Below are 19580 nucleotides of genomic sequence, written 5' to 3' on the forward strand. Positions count from 1 at the left end.
CCTAACCCAGCAGGAATACCCAGTACCCAGTTTGATTTTTAAAAATATGGGTGGGGGGAGGTTAGCTGTGATCAAGAGGGCTCTTTGTGTGATAGCGCCCTGTCAAATTGACTTATGGTTCACAAAAAGTTATTTTAAAAATGAGAATACCAGTGTCTGTTTGTGAGTAGGAGTGGGCCTGGGCCTAATTTAAAGCACGCTAGTCACTCAGAACACGGCAGGGCACTGTGACCCAAACTTTGCCCTTAACTTCGGTTTTTTAAAGAAACTGCTAATGCCACATTTTATAACAAGCTAGATACCCACAATAGCGAAGCATACAAATATCACAAGCATAGAGTAAATGAGTTTCAAATACATACTCATAATATTACTTTAAAAGCAGATATTACTGTTATTTACTTCTCATTATGTATTTAGACTGTATCTATTCTTGTAATTTTACAGCAAAATTAATGAAGGAAAATTTATAAAAATCTTTAATTTACTGTTTTGCGGGTGAACTAATTTGTTATCTTGCAAACCGCAACATTGCCCCCCCCCCCCCCCCAACTAGGCACTCACTCAACCAGTGAGCTGAATGACCCCATGGACCAAGGGTTTGACCCCTAAATAATACAGGGAAGAAGGTGACAATGGATTATAAAATATACTTGGCATCCTTCACATCCATTGGTATGAAAACACTGGGTACTTTTTAAAAGTCTTGGTTAGTAAAACATTTCCACTAATTATTTTGATATACATGTGTGGTAGCCTCGTTAGGGGATGTGCATAAATTTTTCGTCCATTGTCTTATCCCTTAAGATCCCTGGAATAATCATATTTTCAAATTTTGCGGTGGTGCGTTTGTTTAAGTAGTTGCTTGATGAGGGTAAGAAGGGGGGGGGGAGTTTAGGGAGGGTGATTTAATCAAGACAGGAAGGAGATTTTTAACCAAATGAGATTTATATATTAGAGTAAATTTAGACTGTTTTTCTTTGTTTTTGCGCAATTTAAGGAATGAGCTAATCAGAGAGACAATTCCCCCCCTAAGTGGTAAAAATAGATACATGAGTTTTCAATATGGCTCAGAACCGGTTCCCATACAGCAGATATTAATCGGTTACAAAGCAATACTTTAAAAAAGTGGATAACCAATATAGTAACAAGATTTATCCCATGTGGTACAACCCCCTGCAGAACTACCCTACCTAACCTGACCTGAGGTAAAACACAAAAACACCCCCCCCCCCCGGCCCCCCAACACCGCTTACTTTTAATCTTTAAAAAAAAGTAGAGGGAGATTTCTGTGCTCGACTAGTGCTTTTCGGGAAACTGCTGCTTAAATGATTTAGGAATTGGTCTGCTAAAATAAACTATATCTCTAATTTACCTCTGATATTTATCATGTTTTAATTTTTAGGTAAGGAAAATAAAGAGTTGGTTTTCTGAAGAGTGGAAGCTGAAATTAACATGATTATGTACTTTGTAATTAAACTTTTAACATGCTTCAAACTATTTACTAATTTTTATGGTTTTTTTGGGGCCACGCATTTTGTGGTCAATTTTAATTTGACCTCTGTTGTTTGTTAGTTTAGATTTTGAAAATTATAAAATTGGATAGAGTGACGTGCACAGGGATTGCCAGGAGGGTGCACGAATTTTGCACCCTCCTTAAGTCCTTAAACCAAAATCAAAACGAAAGTAGAATCAAAATCAATATAACCCAAAATTGAAACCAGCGTCCTTTGATTGACAAAGTTTTATCCTCCCCCCACACCCATATTTAAAGGGGTTTGTGTTTTTTCATTTGACATCAACAGCGGTGCAGAGCAGAGGGGTGGACTGAACACCTTGGTTGATACACCCCCTACACCCCTTTTTTGCACTCTTCTCTTTCGATATTTTAACCATTTATTCTCAAACTCTCCAATGGCTTTAAAAAATCATAAAATGGATGCCGTGTATATGGAGAAAAAATGCTCCAGTTACCTGGTACATCTGTCAACCAACAGCCATGCTAAGCTTAACAAAAAAAGTGATATTTCTAACAATAAAAAGACAAACCAAAAACTTATGTAAAAGTATTTTTGTAAAATTATATTCTTCGGACACCTGAAATCTTTTCACAGGTTTTATCTGTGTTGAATTTAAAGATATAACAAACTAATTCTAAAATTTTTATATCTTAGTGAGTAGTTTAATATATTTGAGTTACTGTTTGTGTTAGTCCTGGGCAGGTTTGAGTCTTTTATTGGCTGGAGGTATAATGTATACGTACAAAAAGCTTCTTAGAAATATACAAAGTATGTTTATGAATAAACTCATACATGGCATTATTTAAATTTCATAATTTTAATTAGAATCTAATTATTTTTGAATTATGTTGAACTTTTGAAAACTTTATTGATCTTGGCTGTGGATATTTCCTGTTGCGCGCGAGTCCTTTCACAGGGGCTAGTGTTCTAGAAAAAAACTTTATAGCTTCTCATTTTCCTGCCTCCCCCTAACCCTACAGGGCTAACCTAATATAAGTATCAAAATGCGTTCCCAAAAAAATGCTTTGTAATCTAGATGTAATATGAGGGAAACAACTCAAAATGTTACCTTCCACTGTATGTTCTATAAGGATATGCTTCCTGCATGTTTTAAATCTTTTGTGCCTTGATTAAATATTCAAATATATAGGTTATTTTAAAAAAAATTAACACAATATTTAAAAATTTCTTTATAAAAACTTGTCCCTGTTCTTGTGCGCGGCATTTGTGCTCGGACACACGCGACCTCCATGGGAATTTTCCCGCGCAATTTCCTGGACTGGACCATTGTTCCACGCGACTCCAGGTCAAAGGTTTTGAGAGTTTTGAATTCTCATGGAGATCTTTTGAATTTGTGATTGTGATTTAGGAAATTCGGAAATTTATCTTTGTTTGGTTGATAGTGGATTTTTATATCTAGTATCCTCAGACTTCATTGTATCAGATTTGAAATTTCATAGAATGTAAGATTATCCCTAAATTAAAGTAGCAGGATATCTGTCTGTCTATTTGTACTGAAGTATCTCGCTAACCTCTGAAGGTTTATAGCTATTTTTTGGAGAGGGTACGCCACCCTCCAAAGAGAAATTGCCAAAAATACCAAAATATTCCATAAGGTGCCAAAACTTTTTCTTTTTAAAACTATTATTAAGAGTGAGGGGGGGGGGACTCCCCCCACCCCAATGGCCCTAAAGGCCTTTAGAGGAGTAGTCGCTAGTCCTATTTTTAAAGTATTAAAGTTTTATTTGTCTGAAGCTTAAGATTTTAATCATTACTGAAGTGAATGAGTTCCCTTTTTTAGGAAAGCTTCCTGGATGTTTATATTTAAAACTTGGGATGGTTTTAGGCTATTTTTCTATCCCCAGCCGCAAGTTGTGCATAAATTGTTAAATGATTTCAACTAACGACACTTATTGATTTGTGAATCTAAGAAGATAGGTCTATCAAAAAATTTATTTCTAGGTTATATTAAGTGCGAAATAACTGACCAACTGTATAATATTATAAAAAAAAGTTTCAGCCTATCAACGTTTTCTTTCTGTTTGTATGTTTTTAGTGAAAGATCTTGCAACCAATATACCTTTCGAGTGTTTAATCGACATATATTAGAGGAGCGTACGTCAAACCGTCAAAGAGATTTACCTCCTTAAATTTTTTTGATCGACATATATTAGAGGAGTGTACATCCATACATCAAGAGGATTTACCTCCTCAAATTTTTTATCACCCCCCTCCACCTATTTAAAATTTAGTTTTCGGGTTTGCCCTTTTATTCCCCCACCCCATCCTTTGATGGTTTTCCTAGAGGCTCTAGTAAAAAATCTAGTAAAAACAAAACAAAAAATCCACGGTTCAAATATCTAAAATTTGTATTTGAGATCAAAGTTTATAGTATGAGTTTGAGTATTCTTACCAAGTTCTCTCAAACATTGGGAACATTTTTATACATTCAACACATTTCAAAACTTTACTTCAAAATCAAACTTTTTGTGTTAGGTTAGTTATATTAGATTTTTAGTAGCAAAGCTACTTTATAATTCATAATATCTGTCTATTTGTCTGTAAGAAATATATTTTTGTTTGGAAACGTGATTTTCACAGCAGTTATTCAAGATAAACGGCTGAAATTTGTTGTAAAGATTTCCCTTACCAATAAGCATCCAGTATGTAATTCACTTTGTACATTGGCTTTTGTTAATTTGTTTTATTTAAAGGTTTTGTGATTTTTTATTTATTATCACTTTTTCTCTCTTTTTGGTGACAGCTGATTATCTGCTGTATAGATTAGTATGTCTGTTTGTTATACTAGTGGCGCTTTAGGAAAGGGGGGAGGAAGTCGACCCTTCACTTTCAATTGTAGTTTTAAAACTCCCTCCATAAATTAGTTACAATCCTTCCCCGGACCTACAAAAACCTTTAAAGTACTATATCAGTTCAGCGGTTAGCGAGATCCTTCGCTACATACACATAGATATTCTGTTAATTTGATGAATGCATATGCCTCAACATTTCATACGATACTAGCGGCTTCGCCCCTAGCCTCTAGGGGCTTTGCCCCAAGAGGTTTTATCAAACAAATTTTTCGTGTTTCAGATTTTAAAGAAAATAAAAAAAAAATATTTTTTTGAGGGAGGGGGTATTTTTCATTTTTTGGGGGGGGTTAGGGGTGTCCCACCCCCCAAGAAAATAGTTATAAACCTTCCCGGGACCTATGAGAAGCTACCCTGTAAAGAAGAACCCTATCGGTTCAGCGGTTAGCGAGATCCTTCGCTACAAACAAACAAACAGAAAGACAGACAAACAAACAGACAGACATCGTTCTACTTTGTATTATAGATTATTCCTGTATTCAATTTATTGTTATTTTTCAAATTTGTTATCCCTTTTTGTAATGCAGAAAAATCTTTTATAAAAAAAACTTGGGGTAATGAAAGTTAATTGCATATGATTATAAAGTTTAGGCCTAGTGTACAGATACTAATATCTCAGTAATTATCGTGAAAAATTACTTTGTTTTTAGGGAGTAAGGAGCTTCAGCTTTCATTTCAGTGTTTTATCCTATTTCGTAAAAGCGAAGCTTTTCTGCATTTATTTTGATATGATTTATCCTTGATTTTTGAAATACCGATTTCATAGACGATTTTGTACCATGTTAAGCATCTTGTATTTATGTAATTTTGGGATATATTTATGCAAATTAATATTTGTTATTACTTTATCCTAATAACTAGCGGCTTCGCCCCTTGGGGCATCAAGAGAGGGGAGTTAAATCCCAAAACCAATCTTTAAAATTTAGATTATTTTTTTAAAATTAAACTTTTTTTTCATTCAAGATTAAAAAAATAGTTATAAACCAATCATGAGAAGCTACCCTGTTAAGAAGAACCCGATCGGTTCAGCGATTAGCAAGATCCTTCGGTATAAACAAACAGACAGACACCGTTCTATTTTGTATTATAGATAAAGTAGCAGGATGTTTGTACCAAAGGATCTTTCTAACCGCTGAACCGATATGGTTCTCCTCTAAGAGATAGCTTTTCATATGTATTGAGATGGTTTAAGCCAACTTTATTTTTATAAATAAGTCTGGATAGGGTTAACTTTTTTGCCCTTCCATATTACCTTCAAATATAGCTGGTGGCGCAGCGGCTTGTATTTCACAAAGAACTTTGTTTTACATAGGCATGTTAATCCTTGATAAGAATTAAGTATTTCTCTCCCTTGTCCCTGTAACAACATAGAGTAGATCGGTAGCTAAATTACAAAGTAAACTTGAGAGTGGTTGTAATTATTTTTCATATAAAAGCATATCAAAACTGTCTTAATTAGTGTGTATAGAAAATTTATCAAAACACTTTTAGCAACGAATTTGGACCAGCTTATTTTAAAAGATATTTTCAATTAACACAAATGTGACTTTACAAAGGATTTTTAAATGATTTGATTGCTGTTTCATAATTCATAAGATCTTCTGTTTATGAATATTTTTACTTTAAGTTACCTATTTCTTCTTAAATGAAATAAATTTTTTTTTAAGTGGAGCTATTCTATAACTCAATTTGTCCGCCCGGCTGTCCATGACGCTACAAGGGAGATTTTAGTGTTGTAGAAAAATATTCTTGTGAGATCGGATTTTCAAGATTCTTAAGAAAATCACTTTGATTAATGTGCACTTACGTATTTTGACAATTCATTTATCTTTTTTTTTGATTTTTCATGCTTGGGCTCATATGGATATTATCATCTTTTTTTCATTACAAATGGAAAAAAATGTCCTTTTTTGAGTAAAAAAGCGCCTAAAAACTCGAATGCACATTTTTGAACCAACTCCATAATTACCAAATTTCAGACACTTGCCTAAAAATCCCTTTAGTATGAAAATTAAAATACTGGCATGTAAAAAATGAAAAACTTATTCAGCATGAAATAATTTGAGCTTATAAGATGCTCAAAGATCTTTGTGAGCTTAAAAAACAGTCTTATATATTCAGGGGTAGGGTATTCTTTTCTTATAGACAATTATTGAAAGTACATTTCTACAAAAATAAACTATCCATATAAACTATCATAGACGAGCGACTACACCTCTAAAGACCTCTAGGAATTTGGGGGGGGGGGGGGGTGATATTTTTTTTTTGGGCAATTTCTCTTTGAAGGATGGAGGTAGCCTCCTTTGAAATAGTTATAGACATTTCTAGGACCCATAAAAACCTCACTCTAAAACGATTACAATATTAGACCAGCGGTGAGCTATAAAACAGTTCAATAATTTATACTCATGATATAATTTTTTGTAAAGTTAAAGCGTATATTAGCAAAATATAAATAGAAACACAACATTGTTATTTCATTTATCTCAATTTGAAAAGAAAATTTCAAAGTATATTATAATATATGCATTGCAGATACCTATTCCCTGTTTGAATTTTGCATCTTGAGTTAGTGGTTTAGGGTGCCTAGATTAGACTTATGATTAGTAGACCACTTTGCATCAGGAATCTTAAGGAATAAGACAATGGTCGATAAATTTAAATAAATCCCCAATTATCATACGCTAAATTACCCCTTTTGTAGGTTTTAATTATTTGTTTAAAATTTTTTGCTCTACTATAACTCTATTGTGTACAGGAAAGGGCTTATGGTCTTTGCTCTACTATAACTCTATTTTGTAGAGCAAAGTACTCATGATCTTTGCTCTTCTATAGTCATATTATGTAGAGCAAAGTGCTCATGGTCCTTGCTCTACTATAACTCTATTACGTAGAGCAAAGTGCTCATGGTATTTGCTCTACTATAACTCTATTGTGTACAGGAAAGTGCTCATGGTCTTTGCTGTACTATAACTCTATTATGTAGAGCAAAGTGCTCATGGTCTTTGCTCTACTATAACTCTATTATGTAGAGCAAAGTGCTCATGGTCTTTGCTCTACTATTACTCTATTATGTAGAGCAAAGTACTAATGGTCTTTGCTCTACTATAACTCTATTATTTAGAGCAAAGTGCTCATGGTCTTTGCTCTACTTTAACTCTATTATGTAGAGCAAAGTGCTCATAGTCTATGCTCTACTATAACTCTATTATGTAGAGCAAAGTGCTCATGGTCTTTGCTCTACTATAACTCTATTATGTAGAGCAAAGTGCTCATGGTCTTTGCTATTGTTCTCAGTTCCTTACAAACCTTTTAAAATCTAGCCTACTGTTTCAGGGGTGTATGTACTCTTTTCAGAAAATTTACAGGCGGTTTACCTCAGGTGCCTAGTCGAGCATTGAAAAACACCTTCCCTAATTTTGACATGTATTGAAAATATGGGGGTAAGTTTTTCGTGTATTGTTTTGTACCTTTGATCATGTTAGGTTAGGCTATATTAGATGCAGGGCCCCACAGGATGAGTTTTTTTTGTGCCTACTAGCATTTATATATACCAGTTTTGTTAACCCGGGTCTTTGGTGCGAATTATAATAGAATTAATATTTTTTAATTTTGCCATCCGCGGATAGCTGCCTATTATAGGATGGGAAAAATAACTATTCCAAATTTCCAATGATGATTTAAGCTTTTGATTTGTTTTAACAAAAAATAGTATATGTTTTAAATATTGTAAATAGCACATCTACTATATGTATAACTTTCTATCTCATGCATAGAGGATCTATTTATTTCATGTAAATAGTATTTACCCCTGTGCGAGTATCTCAGAAGCTAAACTAAAGTATATGCACATCTACCCAGGGAGGGAGGGGACAGTGGCCTTAAATTATACTTGTACCCAAAGTTTTATAAACATGTAGTTTAATTCAATTGGTAAAGATATGGGTACTTTTATAGATCTTGATTGATTGGTTAAGATTTTCAACTATTAATCTTCATCAGCAAAAAGAGTAATTTTGTTTATCGTCTTGTCCCTTAAGATCCCTTACATTTACCCTGCACAAACCCTTTACCCCATACTTTTATCATTAAAACCCACGGACACACAGTGATATGCCAATAGAAGATAAATAATTCTTCCCCTTAAGTCTTGATTGTGAAATACTGCCTAGAGTAGCTTAAGGAAATTAAAGAGGAAAATGGTAAAAATAATTTTGACGTCATTGCCCCCTCCCTTCCTGATGAAAACCATATATATGCCCTAATGCCTCCTTCCCAATTTTATTTTGCTACTGCTTACTATGTATCAAGTGTTTTAACACAAAAACAAGGATGACAACATCCATTATTAGCAAAGCACATAAAAAAATCATGGTTGGTCTAACGGACAAAGTTAATTATAGAGCAAATTTTAAGTGATTTAAAAAAAGGGAGCAAGAAAACTTTTATTTAAATTTTATAACAGTTCCCTGTTATCTTTTCTTTTATTTGTTAGCTGATTGTTGCTATGTTTAAGGAAATAATTGTCCTTGTTTCATCTTTTTGGTATGTTTGTAAGCATGTATGATATAAGGCAAGGTAGTGCATGAAACCTGGCCAAATTAAAAGGCAGTAGAAAAAAAGAGTTCCCATCGTCTCACGACTGCAAACTTACAACCCGCCACCCCCGTCCCCTATTTCAATTCTGAGAATAAAGGATAGATAAGTAGAGTAAAAGAAACTTTACAAGTAAAGCAAGCACAGTTACCCCTCCCCCTTATTCTCAAATATAATTTAAATAAGGGGGGTGGGTAGTTTTCGTGTATTTTCCCTTGGGTTAGGTTATATAGGTTACAGGTTAGCCCCGTTAGGGTACAACATGTATATGACTCGCAGGTTTAGGCCTCCCTGCTGGTGTTGGGCATTAAAAAAAAGACTCCCCCTACAAACTTTTATTTAAATATTTGAATATATTAAAAATTTTCCCAATGTACATATCTCTAAATTTCTATTTTCTACATTGAACTGTTTAAACTTTTCTACTGTCCATGCCTTCCTTCCTCTTTTATTTTATCATTTACTCATTTTAATAGGGACAGTACAATCAAAATATAAAAAAATATGTTATTTGTTTTATGGTTGGCCAAACCGCTAAATATGTCAACATTTCAAAGAATAAAAAATATATCAGAAAATATTTAATAGGTTTTTCGAATTTTGAAGAAAAAATATAAACCTTCAAGGCAAAATGTTAACCATTAAAAATTATAAAAAAATATTTAAGCAAATATTTAAAATGTACAGTCCCTTTTATTTGTCTGCTTACTACCCCTTGTTTTATGCCTAACCTCTTTTTAAGTAGTACAGCTTCTTTATAAAAAGGGTATGTCCATTTAAGACTAGAAGCATAAGAGACGGTAACTTTATTGTTTATTGATGGATTTTAAATATTCAAAAAAATAATTACCTAACTAACATGTCATATCATAATCAATGATTTATTGGTAGAATTGATTTAGTAACTGGACAAAGTGTCTCAAAAATCAGCCATGTGACGTCATAAAAATGAGGGAGATGAGATGTGAAGTGGGAAAGAAAATCACTAAAAAAGAGATGGATAGTCTCTCATTTTTATGACATCACATGGCTGATTTTTGAGACACTTTGTCAAGTTACTCAATTAAAAAATCAATTAAATCTGTTATTAAGAAAAAGCTTTTATATGTTTTTATTAATATTATTATTAAAACTATTGCCCAGTGATGGACATAAATTTCCCTGTTTTTATAAAGCGTGGGATAGATGGATGGATGGCCTAAATTTGCAGGCCCTCTTCACGCGATACCATTTCATTTTAAATGTTCCGGTGCTGTTTTTAAATTGCATTGTTTATTTGTTTTGCAGCGCAACTAATTGAGAAATTACCTGCTTAAAAAAAAACAATCATTGCTAATTGTATTTTTTTGCTTTTTTTTACAAATACAAAATGGAAAATGCAAATGGTAAATAAGCAACAAAATACCTTTTCATAACCGCTGCGGTTTTTACGCCGCAATTTATGTTGCAGCTGCTTACTTGGCGCTATTTTTAAAAAAATCAGAGCAGCACTTAACCGCTATTTTTCAAGCGACTGGCCACCTTAAAAAGCTAATTCTTAGCCAAGACAAAACAAAAATCAGCAGACAATTTGGATCAGATGAATGTTCTAAATTAAAAAGCAATATACCAGTCGTTTTCTCAGCAGCTGTCAAATATAGACCTACTCTATTTTTTATAACAAAACCAGCAGAGCCTAGAGACTCAATTACTTCAAGTCTCAAATAAAATTAACTGGATGTCTGTGTGTGTGTGTGTGTGTGTCTGCTGTAGCTCAAGATATCGCTAACCGACGGACTGCTATTCTTTTCCTTTTCAGTAAATCTTCTTAGATGTTCAGGGAAGGTTTATTACTATTTTGGGGAAGAAGGATACCTCTATCCTCTTAAGAGAACTAGCCCCTGAAAAATCCTTTTGTTTCCATCATTAGAGGATTTTGTAAGCAAATTCAAAATTATATATCTATAAATTTCTGTATTGAATTTTTGAATCTTTTAAAATTTTCTCTATCGTAAATTCAAAATAGCAAAAAATTGAGCAAAGTAGTAAAATAAGGTTAAAGGGCCTTTACTTATTTTAAAATTTTGTGTATTTATAACTCTAACTGTAAGAGAGAGAGAGAGATACACAGTTTATTATGGGGAGTAAATCTTAAATATGAGAAAATTTATTCAGATCGTGACTGTGTAGTAGCAATTATATCATAATCATACCCTTACTTAAGTTAACCACTATAAACTATATTTATGAACAATAGCCGGTGTCCTCACAGTATTACACACAAACAAGGGAACATTTATAGCAAATCCATATATCAAATAACTTTGAATAAATTAGTTTTAATAATCTAAATATTTGTATTGTAAACAAGCATTTGATAAATTATACTTAGATATAAAGAATATTATCATATATTTGTATCTCGATAAGTTTCAAACCTTTAACAATAATTTACCCTTTGTGGTGAACTCATCCACTAGAGTATATCAAGTTCTACCTTGTTAAGAGTAACAATTCAGATATATTTTACAATCAAATTAATGGGGGTTGCCTTAAATTTTTAAAAATAAATTTGATAAAGGCGATGGGGGAGGGGGGTTGGAAGTTTTTCGTTTTACTTAAGTTCGGTCATATCGAGAACCACAGATTTAGGCCCAGCATGAATATGACTCTTGCACCTCCCACCTCATATTTTCAATTTATTATGCAAATATGAAGGAGGAAGGGGATACTTGTTCTGTGTTCGCTATGTATTTTAATGCAAATTAGTTTTTACATTGTAGCAGCGCACAAAATTATTGTGAAAGAAAAAAAGAGAAAGAGAGGTTGAGTTTATGGAACATAAGTCAAGTAAAAAATCATTACAAGCTACTGTTTTAAATATGGTCAAAAAGTCTTTTTTTTTAAAGGGAGGTTGCCATAAATAATTCTTTATGGTAGCTAAGATGCTCTACAATTGTTTGTATGTCTGGTCTGTACATTAACAAATAAAATTAGATCTTTAGATTAATTCTAACATTTTCATTAATCATTTTTGAAAGTTTATACCTGTAGTGGCGTTTCCAAGGGGTGTATATCCGACCCCCTGTTAAAATTAAATGAGATCCCATCCCACTATACCCCTTTATAAATAAATCTAAAATAGATAAAATAACTTATAGTTTTAGTGATTTTTTTCCGAATTAATTTCGTTGTTGGTATAATTTGATAAATAATTGCTATGTCACAAAAATGACCTTGTATTATCATACTCAAACCCACAAGCTTTATGATTGTAATCATCCTGGTTTAAAAGCTAAAAAATAACCTTTTAATAAAATAAAGTAATATAAAAACAAAAAATATCATAAAAAGATACCATATATGTTATAATAAACAAAATTTCTTATTAATTTAGCTTTTGTGAGAAAGAGGATTTTATTCTTTCATAAAATAAAATAAAAGAAAGAATCTGTTTCTTCTTACAAAAACATTATTATATCTATAAAGATTTTTTATGTTTTCATTAAAAATGAGGCCAAACTTAAAATAAAAACAAGAATGACAACATCCATAAAAAGCGGAGCTCTAAAACCAGACAAACGATCATGAACACTTTTAGAGTGTCAAAACTTAATAAGCAGAATGTTAATTTGTAATTCTAAACTAAAAAGAATATATTTGTTTTAAAACATAATTTCATTTTTAGTACTTGATTATATAGATGCTTCATTTAAATATTTTACCTTGTTGTCATGGAAATCATCCTTTAAAAAGAAAGATGCCAAAAAATGTAGTTAAAAAGGAAAAAAACAGTATTTTTAACGATTATAGAGTTGCTTGTCTTTTTAAATTGCACTCATATATTATATGAATCATCATGCAATTAAAATCGATAGGACAATTTCAAATGTCTAAATCAGCGACTTGAACTATCAGACTTACGTACGGACTTACCCTAATTTTAGAAATATCTTGCTTTGAAAAAAATTTGAAATAGCTTGATATAATTTATAAAATTGATAAAATACCTATAGATAATTTAAAAATATGCAAAACTATATATAATATCAGGGCTAAGGAGCTATTTTATATAAATGCAAAATTACTTTAGTACTAGTGGCTGCAATTGTAAAAGATAGCTGAAAACTTTTATTTTTAGCTAAAAACCTTTTCATTTTGATTAGTTGGTTCCAAACTAAAAGTGAAAATTTACATCAATTTATCATCCATTGTCTTATTATCCCTTTGTTAATGTATTAATATAGATCTTTTTAAAAACTAACATGAAACACATTTAACATTAAATAAACTTAGAATTGGCTGACACATTGTCTACATAACAATAAATGTATAAGAATGTATGTATAGACAACTACCTAGTGTTGGGGACCTTTTTCGTCTGTTAGCAAATTGCTTTCTGTTCTTTTGTACCCACTTGGCTGTGTTAATATTTCTGACGCTGTTGGCTGATATTAATAAACCTTATAAAATTCGGCATCGGGTCCCCACCACAGGGACACACAGGTATTTAACCCCTGCCCCCTCTATTTTTTACTTTAATTATATAACGAAATCCAATTGACATTATGGCTACATTTATATGTTAATGTAAAATGTAACGGCTGCCCTATATATTAAGCATGCTTTCAAACTATTTAAATAACAGTAATCTAGCCACCTATCTTCATAGGCCTAAATTAACGTTTTTAACAATTTTCATTAGGCAACCTTTTCAAAAAAAATTTGACATATTTTTTTGCAAACACCGAATTAACCACTTTTTCACAGAGAATCATTTATGTATATTAAGACCGTTGGACGGCTCACAAAACCTATATACAATTATCTGTGTTAATTATTAAATCGAAGAATATAATTATTTTATATGATAAACGATCATACAGTATCATTTAAACTTTACGAGAAAACAATTTACAATGTCATTTAACGAAAATGGTTCTTTCACTCAAAGTGAATATTTTAAAAATAAATTGAAAATAGTGGGAGTAGGGGATATTTTTTTTTCTTTATAACTAACCCCTGTAGGAGCCCTAATCCTACCCCATACCCGATATATCCTTATCTAACTAGTCCTAAGAATATAAACATAGGAAAAAGAACTCCCATTATTTTCAATTTTTTTCAAAATAAGCAGGGATTGTTCTGTGTTCGAAGAGGCACTTTGAGGGAAACCACTGAAAATTTTAAATAATTTATTCACAAACAAACAAAAAAATACAACAGCCTATTTTTAAACAATCAAAAATAGCCGAAAAAAAATAACATATTTAAAGAAATAATTTTCATATAGGTATTGTGAGCTTGTGTTAAGGCAGAACAAATTAGAGTTTGATAAACGGGTGCCTTTCAACCTTAACACATGCAACAATTTTAGAGAGATGCAAATTAAATTTCTACACTAGGTTCCAGGGAGTAAGGGATTTGTCAATGACAGGGTCATTATTCTTTTCCTCAGTGTATAAACTTTATCATTAGATTATATGATAGAATAGAATGCCGGCTTGCACTAGGGGAGGTTTTGGGTTCGAGTCTGATCCACACCCCTTCATTTAAATACCTACTGCTGCTTAGTTAGGCACGGGACACTTCTATTGAGAGCATCGGGAATGCCTTTGCCTGTAAGCATTTGCAACCCATTACCATTCACAGTTAGGACAAAGGTCGTGCAATCAATAGGTTGGTTGTCAATTGGATGTCATGAAACTTAACTTAATGTAAACTAATATTTTATAGTGGGCGTTAGATTACTGCATCCCATGCCAAACGAATGAGGTAGCTAACTAAATCATTGATTATACTCATACTCAATGTTCTAAGCTTAAAAAGGCAGAAATTTTTACTTTTCTAGATGTGTAAAATATTGATTGACCTATCCTTGCCGCCATGACTAGATATAGGCCCAGCGTTCACACGATATCAAAACTTTTGATTAACACAAAAAGAAACATTCAATTCTTAGATTTTCCCAAATTAAAATACTAGAAAAAAAGTCTTCCGAATACAAATATTTCAAAAAAAGAAAGATTTTTATGATTTTTAGTAGCGCAGCTACATTGTTATATGTTTCTTCCGTACGTACGTGACACAGAGACACACTTAAGTTACTCCGTGCTGTGTTATAGCGTTTGCTTTCTTTGTTTTAAACCAGCTACTTTAGAACATACTTGTCCTTGTTCTATAAACATTGAAAACAAACCAAATATCAAAAAGTTTTCAACACAGAACTCTAAATTTATTTCCCCCCAGAAAAACTGAATAGTTTCTTTGAAAACAAACTTATAAACTTTCCCATCATAGGGTTTATTTGTAGTAGCGAAACTACTTTACAAGAATTTAAAGTCTGGTGGTCTGTCTAGTTAAATTTATTAAACATTTTAGATGATGAAAAACAAAAATTACCCCTCTTCTAGATCAAAACTATTGCTAGTTTGAGCCAGCCTATCCAGATTTAGTACCTGAAGTTTTTAAGGCCACGAACAAGAGAATGTACAAGTATAATTTACAGTCTAATGTCTCATCCTTTCCTAACAATGATTTAGAGTTTATTTTGCCTTTTACATATTTAAACCCAAAACAACAATTGATCTCATATTAATTAGTGCAATTTTATTAGCCTTATGTTTACATCGTCATTAGAACCATTATTTCAACTAAAACCCCATCACTTTTAGATAACTTTTTATCAGCGAAGCTACTCTATAATTTATTTTTTCTTTCCGTAACGCTAGGGGCAAAATGTGAGTTTCTCGGCTGATATTTAAGATATACGTCAGATTTTTTGTGAAGATTCCCTATTCCAATGAACATCCAGTATGTAATTAACCAGTATTATAAAAATCATTCTTTCTTTAAACATCTACTATTTAAATCATTTTGGTTGTATTCATATTCATGATTTTCTTATGCTTCGCTACTTATGGATGTTGTATTCCTTAAAATTCTACGATTATTCGAGTTGGTAAATTTAAGATCTTTAGAATAGCACTTGCGTGAATAACAATACTTTATATTGTCAGGGAAGAGAGGGAACATTGGAATAATATTATATTGTTACCCAATATTGACTTTAAAACATTGGGTATTTTTTAAATCCTGATTGATTGGTTCAAACTGCTAGTGTTCAAAATTTCAACCAAGAGTTATTGGGGATGTCATAAATTTATCGTCCATTGTCTTATCCCCCAAAATGCCAGTAAATCGTAACTATATTTAACAATAAAAACTAGGTATGATTTCTAGAAGCTTTATTTTGATAGCTTATTATATGCAAATCTAGAAATATAAATTTTGAATTCAATTATACAACGGTTAAAAATATTACAGCTTGGATTTTAGTCTATTCATATACGTTAGAAAACATAAAGATATTAGTAAAAGTTTTAATAATTTTAGTGTAATAGCCGTTTTAAAGATTTTAAATAACAAAAGCTTTTATAAAATGTAATTGAAACGTCCTAACTATTTCAAACAGAAAATAATTTCTACATAAAAATAATTTCAATCACGGGTGGTTACGCCTCTGGTATAAAGTTCAGGGTCAACTTCAGCCCCCCCCCCCCTCTCCACTTTCCTCAAGTACCCAAATAGGCTTCTAAGAAAATAAAATTTCACTTTATTTTCTCTTTCCTTTAATTCCTGATAAATAATGATGTGTCAATTTATTTTGAATATTAAAATTTGCCTCCCCTTCCCCCTCTTGAGTAAGTCTTCAACTCCGCATATATATCACATTATCGCAGGAAGGGAGGGGACTTTGGTCTTTAAATCACACTGGTACCCAAGGTTTTCTTTTAGACCTTGGGACTTGTATTGAATTTGATTGGTTTGTTCCATACTAGCAGTGTCCAAACTGTTCCACCTATAACTTAATTCTCTGGAAAGGGTAATTTTGTTTATCATTTTTGTTAAAAATTAACCTATCAATTTCAAACCAAGCATGATGATTCCTGTAGCACTGAAGTATGATTAAGGAAGTGTAGCATTTCTATTACTAAACAAATGTCTCATGTCCATTTTTAACATGTTGATTCTTTTTAGCTTTTTTATAACAATTTTTTATATGATAGATTAATCCTATTTAAGCCAATTTAGGATAAATATTTTTGCGGCATTTTTGTTTAAACTTCAAATAATGTCTTGATACTCTATACTTGTTAACTTTAGTATGTTGGATTTGATGAGCTTCGCTTTCATAGGTTTAGTTGATCTTTGTTACAACTATGAATCACTTGCAAATCAAAGAGAGGGGGGACAATGGGCTGTTTATTACACTAGTCACCAACGTTTTCTAATAAAGTTTTGTTTTTCGTTTACTTAACAAATTTGGATACTTTTATTCAATTGTGATTGGTTTGTACATTAAGTTGAGTGTCCAAACGTTAAAACCAATAATTGCAATCAATTTTTCGGCTATTGCCATTTCCCTTTAGATCTCTGCTTGCAGATGGTATTATGCGGAACTGTAGACCCACCCTATCTATGCCAATATCAAATTCTTAGAAATATTTGATGTAGTCCTGATACGCACTTATGGAAAATCCTTCATTTACATTTCAGATTTCGGGTCTTTCCCACGTTTTTTTGGTGGATTTATATAGAATACTATGAGTATGGGGTCTTGTAGCTTTTTTAGTACCTTTTAAAAATAAATTTTTGCAGTAAAATTAGAAATTTTTTTATGCTAATATTTCCAAAAATTTCCCCTGTATATCCTATCCCTATCTATCTTATTTTCCAACTATCCTTCTAATGCTTGACCTTTCTGTTTGTAAATCAATCTATATAACACTTTCTCTCTCCTTATAATTCAATCGTAAGCAAACAAATTTTAATTGATGTTCAAATAGCAAGGATAATTATGTTCCAAAAAAAGGACCAGATATCAGAAATGGTTCTCCTTACAATATAGCTTCTCATAGGTCCATGTAAGTTCTTAACTATTTTCGGGATGGTACCTAAATCCTTCCAAGAAAAATAGCAACTAGAAAAAAATTAACTCCCCCTCAAAAAAAATTTAATTTTTAAAATCTAAAATAAAAAATGGTTTATTGAATTAAACTCTCCCTCCTCTAGGCCTCTAGGGGTGTAGCAACTAGTATTGATAAAAGTACATAAAGTGATGAAAAATCAATGAATGCACTCTCATTAAATACTCTGACGAACGAACGGACGTACGGACATATCAGTTATGGGAGAAGGTGTGCTACGAATAAAAAATGACTAAAGATCTAGATGAGACGGCAGGGCAGGTCTGGCTATAAATCCATTATACTAATCACATGCAACTAACTAGAGTTAAACTTCACTCCCGCCGGAATTATGATAGCACAGCCTCATAATTATCAACAGCAATTTAATCGCCCAACTCAAGCAAAAGGGATAAGATATTAAATGTTGCCAAAAATCGATTAATAAGCCTACAATCAGAATAGCAAAATGCTGATATATAAAAATGATTCTTAATAGCAACTTTGCTATTTTGATAAGGGTGTGCTTTTCATGATTATACTTTGATTTTCATAAATTTGTCAATTCTAATCAAAAATAAAACTTGCTTTGGCAAGTGCTATTAGACGGTATTAATGGCATACATGAACAATCATATTTTGCAACACTTTTGCACATATTTATTCTATAGTTATAGAGTAACTTTGCGCTTACAACAAGGTCTGTTTCGTCCAATATTAGCGAAGCTGTTTGAAACTGTAATAAAAATAAACGGAAAAGGATTTTTTAAAGTCCTAATTTTATAAATACATAAAGATTTGTATGTTTAAAAAGAAAATAAAAGGAAATAAACACATTACTGTACAGGAATAATCGCATTTGCTTGCCATGTCCTGATTACCACACATTTATTCCATTTACCGATTAGAGTGTAGATTTTAGAGTGCTTCGTAAGAGTAGCCTGTGTCATTTTCTCCTTTTTATACATACAAATGTTTATATGTGAAAAAGTTTGTAAAAATACGGTCAGTCTAACATAATAGAAAGACATACAGCCACACTAACAGAGTAACGTCGCTTCTAGAAATCAATTTGTAGACAGTTATATGAAACTAAGTGCATTAAATACAGGGAGTGAGGGGACACTGGGCTTTAAATTACACTGGTACCCAATGTTGTATTACTCTGTTATCTTATTTGTTGACTCGAAACTTTGGGTACTATTATCAAATTATAATTGATGGTTCCAAATTAGTATGGTACAAACTTTTCAACCAATTAGTTTATTCTACAGAAGGGACAATTTGCTTTTGATCTATTCGGATGACTTTATTATCGATTGTCTTATCCCTAAAGATCCCTGATGATATGATGGACTCTCTTTATATCTTTCTAATCAGATTATGTGAAACTTCACTGTCATACAAAATACTATTAATGGTACCTTTTAAGGATCTGCAGGGATAGGATTATAGACAACAATTCGTATACATCCCAATGATGGTTAACAAAATCAACTTTTCTGTATATTTAAATTATTGGATGAAACGTTTAAAAATATTAAATTTGGAACCAACCAGCTAAAGTTCAAGACAAGTATAAGTTTTTGAGCCAGCGAATAAGATACACGGTTATAAAACTTTGGATACAAAATAAGTAAACAAAA

At 32.0% G+C, this 19580-nt stretch overlaps 2 protein-coding genes across 11 annotated transcripts in view; both read right to left on the reverse strand.

Moving 5' to 3' along the window:
• The window catches only part of Rrp45 (exosome complex component Rrp45), a 350250-nt gene that overhangs the window by 265799 nt on the left and 64871 nt on the right, over positions 1 to 19580 (reverse strand). The gene's annotated exons all lie outside the window — the stretch shown is intronic.
• Positions 1 to 19580, reverse strand: part of LOC145319967 (uncharacterized) — a 274659-nt gene that overhangs the window by 253642 nt on the left and 1437 nt on the right. The gene's annotated exons all lie outside the window — the stretch shown is intronic.

Source organism: Acartia tonsa, chromosome 5 (assembly GCF_053477335.1).
Source record: "Acartia tonsa isolate MP-2025a chromosome 5, ASM5347733v1, whole genome shotgun sequence".
Taxonomy (NCBI): Eukaryota; Metazoa; Arthropoda; class Copepoda; order Calanoida; family Acartiidae; genus Acartia; species Acartia tonsa.